A 9,517-nucleotide genomic window follows, 5' to 3' on the forward strand; every position below is an offset into this window, starting at 1 on the left:
ATGTCGATCTTCAGTATATTGGGATGAAGTAGGAGAACGCAAAATACTTGGGCCTGAATTAGTGCAACAGACAAAGGAAGTTGTTGAAGTTATCTAGAAGAGATTAATAGCAGCACAAGACCATCAAAGAAAGTACGCAGATCGATCAAGGAAGGATATGGAATTCGAAGAAGGAAATCTAGTATTGCTAAAAGTATCACCGTGGAAGGGATTGACAAGATTTGGGAAGAAAGGAAAACTGAGCCCTAGATATGTCGGACCTTTTGAGATTCTAAAGTGTGTTGGTAAAGTAGCTTATGAGTTGGCGTTACCCCCGCACATGGAGCACATTCACAATGTTTTTCACATATCGATGCTTAAGAAGTATAATCCAGACTCCATGCATGTAATCGAATACGAGTCAATAGAACTTTAAGCAGATTTGTCGTATGTAGAGAGTCCGATAGAGATTCTAGAAGAAAGAGAGAAAGTGTTAAGAAATAAAGTGGTAAAGTTATTAAGAGTTCTGTGGAGAAATCCAAAGGTTGAAGAATCAACCTGGGAGTTAGAAAGTGATATGAAAGAAAAGTACCCTCATTTGTTTTCTTAGGAGATTCTGAGGACAGAATCCTTTTAAGGGGGGAGGATGTAATATCTGGGATATATCGTGTAATTATTTTTGCTAATAAATAAATATTATGCATGTTCAGTATTTATTCTGTGAATTATGTGTTAAGTAGTATATGTGTTTGGATGTTTAAAATTAATATAAATAGAGATTTTAATTTTTATATGTCCTAAATAAAATATAGATAATTGTCATATCTTCCTAATTATTTTTATATTGATTTGTGATTTTATAGAAAATTTATAGATTTAATAAATTCTTTTTCCGAGTATCTATAAACTATTTCATATAATCGGGAACCAGCCGACTTCACCTGTTTTTACGTTTTTATAACCCGAAATTATTCCGAGAACTCCTTCCTAACCCAATTGAAATATTCCGAGCATTTTCCATGTTTCGACTTTTTCGATCCGGCGTACGTTTTGTCCCGTGCTGGTCCCGGCACAATATTTTCGATACAAAATTCGTTTCGGTAATCAATAAAACTCGTATTTTCGATAAAGGGGATCTTTTTATTAAACTATTATAATTATCACCTCGTAATATGTGTAACCAGGCGCTGAGACCAAGACATCAGTACAAATTATACAGATTTGGATAATTATCCTGAAACCAGTATCGTTTTGGATCTGTTTTTTATAAATAAACGTACTATTTTATATCCGGAATGATCCAACGGGGTACTAATTTTCCGTAAATATAAATAGCCCTTACCGTAATTATTTTTGTACAAAAATTCATTTGTAAACCAGTTAAATCTTTATAAAACAGAGAAAATAATATATATATATAAATCGTTCTTCGTAATCAAACTCAATTTCGAAGGCGTTATCGAAGTCGGATTGGGATGTGCTTATAGTCAAAACGAAGCTATTGAAATCTAGAATCCAAATCTTTCATCCGTTTCACTGCATATTTCAAGGGTAATTTCCTATTTATTTAATTAAATTCGAAATAATTCAGGGTTTATATATGAATTTTTGATTTTGATATGGTTGATATGGTTTATGTGATTTGATGATTTCATGATGAGAGCATGTTGTGCCATTCGTTTTCATATATTATACTTCAAATTTGGAGTTCAATAACATGATTAAATTATGGTTTGATTATCAAAATTCAAAATTAGGGTTTATGTTCATATGAATGTTCTTGATTAATATTTTTAGGGGTTTCTTATTTAGGGATTAACAGACGTTGAGAGTTAGTGGGTTTTGTTCCCCTTGGAATTTAGAATCGATTCACGTAACCCTTGATAATCGACGATAAATGTGGTGACTGTATTGTTGTTTCAAAGTTTTCACCGGATTTTTGAATTGGCGGCGACGTCGGGGATTTCAAGGGCAATTTATAGATTATTGCATGTTTGTTTGTTGAAATCAGCCGTATATCTCGACTCCTGGTATCGTAATCTACAAATCCCCGTCGTCCTTTTGTGTTTCTGGGCTCGAAATCTGTTCGCCGGAAAGCGTGACGTTGCCGGCAATGGCGACGCCGGCGACGTGGTGGAGAAGGTGGTCATATCACAGTTTGACCCCTGTAGTTTGATTAACCTTACAATTCAGTCCCTTGTTTTCAAAAACTTATAAAATTTATACTTTCGTTTTAAAATCTTATGAAAATAAAATTTCTATTTACAAAATTTTCGAATTTAGGATTCATGTTTATAAACTTTTCAAAAATAGAATTTCTTTTTATAAAATGATTTTAAAAATAGTTTTAATTATTTTAAATTCCAAAAATCATTTATTTTAATTCCAAAATTCATTTTTAATTTAAAAATAAATCTAAATTACTTAATTATTTAATTTTAATTATTAATTAATTAATTAATTGATCAATTAATTTAACTATTAATTGATTAATTAGTTTAATTATTTATTAATTGATTTTAATTGATTATTTAATTGGATTTAATTACTTTAAAATGATTTAAAAATCTTGAAAATAGTTTTGAGTTTTAAAATATTATTTTAAATTATTTTCAAGGTTTGATAATTATTATAAAATTATTTTAGAGTCAGATTCGAGTAATCAGACTCTGTTTATTACCCGAAATTGATCCAACGACCCATTTTGACTCCGAAAAATGTTTTAGAAATCATATTAAATACCTGAAAGAGTGTTTATGACCCGAGACCTCTTTATAAATGGAAATTAATTAGTTGTTTGATGTGCTATGTGTTATACGTGACTTGTTCGGTGTTTATTTGTTTTTAGCATAACTTTCAATCCGTTAATCGGATTTGGGTAAAACGAAGGGTAGATGGAAGTATATACCGAATAGAATCATATAAGTTGAGTATTGATAGATACTTATGATATGTGAGCAGAAGAAGCAAGGCGTAGGAAAGGGAAACAAGTAGTCGAGAAGTAGGAGATTGTGATTGGAAATTTGTGAAGTATAGCGAGATAGTACCAGGAAGGTGTTCTGAACTATCTCGAGATATATTGTAGATAATTGATAGTCTTGTTTTATATTGCAAGTGCTTTAAAGCACTAAATCCTAAACCTTGATTCCAGTTATTGATCTTTGAGCCGTAAACCTTATTCTTTCTGAACCATTGATTATTGATTACTCGAATACAAACCACTGAGATACGATACTACTCCACAAATACATACAAACCAAATACTAAACACTGAACCAAGATTGGTTATATGCTCAAACCATTGTACCTTATGAATTGAAAGATCAAATCCTTGTAACCCTGAAACTTTGATTCTCTTGTTATCCAGTTCTTTCACCACTTGATAGCGATACTTCCTTTGTGAAAATTGAAACCATCTCCTGATTGGAAATCCAACATTGCTTATGATTCTGTTTATTGCTTTACATTGGTTATCTCTGTTATTATGTTAGAATTAGATTGTTTTATAAAATTGTGGACCAGATTCGTGGTCAGACTAGATTGGTGGTCAACTTAGGCCAATGTGTGCCTTGGATCTAGTAATTAGAGTAGAGTTGGGTGCCTTGCTCAGGGTTAGTGCGTGACTGATCAGCAGCCTAACCTTGGTTTAAAAAAAATGAAAATATAATATCCAATTCTAAAACATTACTCATTGTTCACTTGATACCTTAACTTATTTCACCTGATCGTTATTCTCAGTCTTGTCAATGTGACTTGCTGAGCTAGTTAGCTCATTTGTGTGATGTTGTTTATATTCTTTTCCAGTTAAGAAGGAAGCAGTTGGTAGCGAGGATCCTCAATCCAGTACGAGAGCTAGGGGTCCATGTTGATCGAGTTAAGCTAGCTGACAGCTTTTGGAGTAGTTTAAGTTTAATGAAGTTTGTAATAATGTTTATTAATCAGTTGTAAGTTTAAATAGTTGGGATTCAGGCGTTTGTAATATAAGTGTGTGTGTGGCTTGTGTGCATACTTTAACCTGTTGTGATCCGTGTTAATTGGTAAGTAGGGTCACTGCATATTATTATTATCTTTATTATTTCTATAAAGCAGGTTATAAATAAGGTGTGTGTGTGAGTGGACCCCAAACTTCTGACCCGGGTTTGGAGGGTGTCACACAAGGTGGTGTTAGAATGAAAGCTCGTTGAAGTCGGCTCGAAGCTGCAAGAAAAATGGAGAAAATAAGTTCTGGCAGAAGCCCAGCACGCCCACGCTGATCAAGCGCGAGGCCGCGCCGAAGTATAGAAAGTCAGCGCGCCCGCGCTGATCAAGCGCGCGGCGGCGCTGTGTCGGGATGACAGATTCCTGTTTCTATTTGGTTTCTGAGAGAAAGAATTCTACACTACATGGGGCTGCTATATAAACATCTTTAGGTCATTTTTAATAAGATATCAATATATATCAAGCGAGAGGCACTTCAGAGCTAAGGAGAAGACGACAAGAGACCTATAGCACGAATCAACAAAGGCGAAGATGATCTAGTTTATTCTTGTGAATCTTTGTTTTGAGTTGTAATTTTGGATGCTCATTTCTTGTTTTTTTGAACCTATACTCTTGAGTTATACTCTGTTATTTATTCGTTATAAAGACTATATTTGTTATATAATGTTTTCATCGGAACCCTTGTTGATGATGAGTCCGATTATGGGCTAATCGTTATCGTGGGGTTCTAGCGGAGGGGTTCTAGCGGATTTATTTATGGATTTCTTTAGTTAAATTGTTTGATGCCTTAGTATATGGTGATTGTATGATATCCTAGTATTGGTTATGCGTATTCGTCTTATGAGCACCGCGAACTTATAATATAGTGTGTTAATTCTTAATGAAGTGAAAGTGAATTTAAGGATGTAGGACTTGCCATGCTAGCATAGGTTCATGTATTTGTTATGCATGATACGTAGGTAATTTTAACCATCTTACTTACCCTATGTAATCAAGATAGATAACTTGTGCTTAAACCGTTATGTTGTCAAATTCTATAGACATATAGGGTCTCAATATAATTGGTATCTATTCAGCTTCTATCTCTTTTGTGGATGTCTGGTAGTAGGGTACTCGTGCAACAAAAGTTGTCATTTATCAGTTTCGTGTTATCTGATTAGTGTCATCACCATTACATGCTAAGGTTAAGGACAATAAGGCTATTGAATGAAGTATTTAATGAAGTTTATTTGTCATATATATTAATTCAGTCAATATTAATCTCGCAGTTATAATTATTAGTTTAATTCTTAGTTATAAACAACCTCAATTTGTTACCGTCTTAGCATTGAATAATAACCAAACATTGTTGCTTAAGTGTGTGAATTAATTAGTTAACCAATCTCTCTGTGGGAATAAACTAGAAGAGATTCTATACTTCTTGCGAACTCGTATACTTGCGTGTATTATTAGCGCGTATTTAGCGACTAACAAGTTTTTGGCACCGCTGCCGGGGACTGCAGTGTTAATTTATAGTTTATGTGCTTTCCATCAATGGTCGTTAAAGTTTATTGAATTGGACATTGTTACTTATCTGTTTCCTTGTCTTATTTCAGGCACTCTAGCGAGGGTGTATGCATACGCGTTCGCGTACTCGTAAGAGAACACTGGATAAAGCCAAGAAAGAAGTTGTGGTAGTTCAAAGGGAAGTTATTGAGGAAGAAAAGAAGGTAGAAGAAGAAGAGAAAGTTGAAGAACCAATTGTAGTAGCGATGGGAAATCAAGCAGAAAATCTGAAGGCTTTGATGGACTATTCTCAGTCTAAGATTAATGACATTCAGTCAAGCATCATCAGACCAGCCATCAGGGCTAACACTTTTGAGATCAAGTCAAGCACGATTCAGATGATATAGAACTCAGTTCAGTTTGGGAGTTCTCCTACTGAAGACCCCAACATGCACATCAGGGATTTCGTCGAGATCTGAGACACTTTCAAGTTCAATGATGTGACTGAAGATGCTATCAAGCTACGCCTCTTCCCATTCTCTCTGAGGGACAAGGCTAAGTGTTGGTTACACTCTCTGCCCGTAGGATCTATCACCACTTGTGAGGATCTTGCGCAAAAGTTTCTCACTAAATTCTTCCCCATGGCGACTTCTGCAATCAGGAATGCTCTTACCCAGTTTGCTCAGCAAACAGGAGAATCTCTGTGTGAGGCTTGGGATCGATATAAGGAGATGCTAAGGAAGTGCCCACACCATGGCATGCCTGATTTGATGATTATCAATTATTTCTATAATGGATTGGGTGCTACGTCTAGACCCATGCTTGATGCAGCATCAGAAGGAGCCTTGTGGGCCAAGAGTTACGATGAAGCTTATGAACTTATTAAACTGATGGCTGCTAATGAGTACCAGAATCCTTCCCAGAGACTGACTCAGGGAAAAGTCGTAAGAATTCTGGAGTTGGATGCAGCAACTGCTATCGCTGCCCAACTTAAGGCTTTGACGATGAAGGTGGACACTTTGGCTAATTATGGAGTTAATCAAATCGCTAGTGTCTGCGAGCTTTATGCTGGTGACCACGAGACTGATCAGTGCATAATTTCTAGTGAATCAGCTCAGTTTGTGAGCAACTTCCAGCGATCGCAGCAACCAGTGTCAGCCACCTATCATCCCAACAACCGCAATCATCCTAATTTCCGCTGGAGCAATACTCAGAATATGGTTTTAAAGCCTTATCAGTAGTATCCAGCTAAGCAGTATAACCCCCCTGGTTTTCAACAACCATAGTATGCACCTAGACAGCAACTCCAGCTGCAACAAGCCAATGAAAAATCTGAAATAGAGGAGGTGAAGCTTATCTGCAAGAGTCAAGCTATTTCTATAAAGAGCTTGGAAAATTAAATTGGGTAAATTGTCAATGCCTTTCTAAATTGTCAGCCTGGTACACTACCTAGCGACACCGAAGTGCTAGGAAAGAGGGAAGCTAAGGAGCAGGTAAAGGCAATCATTTTAAGGTCTGGAAAGGTTGCGAATCCCGAACAAACTCAAGAGTTAACTGAAGAAGCTGGGGCTGAGAAAGGAATAGAGTAACAGGATGATCAGTGGAACCAAGGAAGACTACTGTTGAGCACACTCCGCCTGAGTCTAATACACGGGGGTGAATGTGTTTTGGATAATTTTAAAGCTTTTTGAATGTTTGTTACTTGGTTAACAAAGCAGATTAGAAATACGATAATATTATGTTAACTGAAATAAAATAGTGCACACAATATATCAAAACTCACTTAATTTTGTATTAAAATCAAGCTAGTGTTTTTCTACAAATCCTGGGTTCTTTGTAAGTAAATAACTCAGCTTCTTCCTTGAGAGTTATGAGAAAAACTAGATCTGTTTGATACTTAATAAAAGTAAATGACCAGTGTTTACTTTATAGTTAGTAAATATAGGTTTACATAATATGTAATAAGATGTACTAAACCCTACTTTAAGTTATCTCTAAAGCTTTCCATTTCTGGCTTAGTGAATCCTTGCATATATTGTTGATCCGTGACTTTCGTTTGTCAGTTAATCTTGGCCTTTGATCTTGTACTCTTCAAGCTGCTTTTGTAGACTTTTCAATCTAAGTGATTAAATCGTTTGTTGATTGATAATCTTGAATATTTAACTTGTCTGTATTTTGTACTTGAGCTTCATATCGAGATCTCTAGTTGTTGTTATCGAGAACTAACGTCTCGATGAGTATAATGGCTTATTGAGATCTCTTAGTTCTTTACAAGTGTTTTGACTTGTCGAGGTCTTCGAGTTCTCTATAAGTGATATTGGCTTGTCGAGGTCTCTGAGTTCTTGAAAGCTAACTTGTCGATATTTCTAATCTTCACATCTTAATTTACCTTGTCAATGTCTCTTAGTTCTCAATATGCAGAAATGACTTGTCGATATCTCCAATCTTCATATCTTTATTTGACTTGTCGATATCTCTGGGACTTCTCGATAGGCCAATTTAGACTTCTCGATAAGTCATTCTGGAGTTCTCGAATGATTTCTCTATTTGACTTGATCTGTGACTTGTAGATATCTTGACTTAGAATGTTTTTCCCAAAACAGATTTCTCCAATTTCTCTGAGGCATGATCTTCTTGATCTTCTTCCAGAGTTTATTCATCGGCTTGAGACTGTTTACAGAAAAATACTCCAATCTAATCTTTTACATTTTTACAGACTCAAGTAATAATACAAAATACAAATTTAGATTATCAAACAACTAATTCTTAGGGCTGTCAATTTGACTTAGTCTTGTTATGATACAGGAATGTCTTGTACAACAATCTCCCCCAATTTGTGAGAAGAATGCTTATCACAAATTCATTCCTGCTAACAAGACCAACCCCAAGTTACAATGATTTTTTTTTAAGATTACTTAAAATTTGACAGAGATACAAGTATAACTATTATACATTAATTGATTACATTACTTTGATAGGTACATTCATTATATAACCGTTTACAAAGGTGAGCATAATCGCTCAGCAGTACCAACATATGAATAACGGAATAAAAACAGTAATGTAATAATAATAGGAACAGAGCTGTAATCATGTCATCAACATTATATAATGAAAATCGGAGATAACTGGATATCACTAACTAGCATGCTTTATCAAAACAATGTAGTAGTGTGCTATGTAAATACCAGAGTCCAATTTTAGCATGCTAATCACATTTATAAAACCGTTGTATTAACTAGTTATACCCTTATGGGAATCATAAATCCAAATCAAATACATAACGGATATGTGAAGACATCTAATCAGGCTATCAAAACCAGACAGCTCTAACTACCATCCCATTTACCTGTTTCGGAACTCAAAGACTAGCTAGGTCTCTGACCTGCTGGACTAATCAGTTATATAATGTGCGCAACCGAATTAGCCTCTTACGCCACCTCAATAGGCCTACTCTGGCACCAATGTATCCCATATCTGATCGTTTTATCCAGTTTTTATAACACTTGTACCCATCTCAATTTCAAAATCATTTATTTAACCAGCACACATATAAAAATCCAGTTTGCAATTCACTTCATTCGTGATAGGTACCTATCGAAGTTACTTTTCCCCAAAACAATTTGAAAACAGTGATTTATAACTACAAGGGATACGCAACTTAAAACGTTTTTGTTCCATTACAAGAATAAAACATTTAGCTATTCATACATACTGAACCATAAAAGAATGGTCAGGGGTACTTGCCTTGCAACGCTTTACCAAAACCTAAATAGCTTTCACGCTGATTTCGATCCTCGGAAACACAACTGGGATCTACAAATATAGAATAACTTATTTAGTTATATACTGGAATGCTTGATATCCTCAAATCCTAATATCCCCATCTGATAACCCAACTCGTATAGTTATTATACACATAATCACGTAATCACGTAATCACGTAATCCGAACACAAATAGGGGTAACACATATAATATAAATACGTACATTTACCAATACATTTTTAGAAAATTTTGGCAGCAACTCCTTTGTTTATAAGACTACCCGTCGATCGCAATCGACGTCCAAATTC

The 9,517-nt window shown here is 35.1% G+C and overlaps 1 non-coding gene across 1 annotated transcript; it reads right to left on the bottom strand.

The window, feature by feature from the left end:
* Positions 1 to 6,095: 6,095 nt before the first annotated feature.
* On the bottom strand, positions 6,096 to 6,202 carry LOC141676185 (small nucleolar RNA R71). The gene has a single exon (XR_012556789.1). It is a non-coding gene; the product is annotated as a small nucleolar RNA R71 (small nucleolar RNA).
* Positions 6,203 to 9,517: the final 3,315 nt, after the last annotated feature.

This window comes from Apium graveolens, chromosome 7 (genome assembly GCF_009905375.1).
Source record: "Apium graveolens cultivar Ventura chromosome 7, ASM990537v1, whole genome shotgun sequence".
Lineage (NCBI taxonomy): Eukaryota > Viridiplantae > Streptophyta > Magnoliopsida > Apiales > Apiaceae > Apium > Apium graveolens.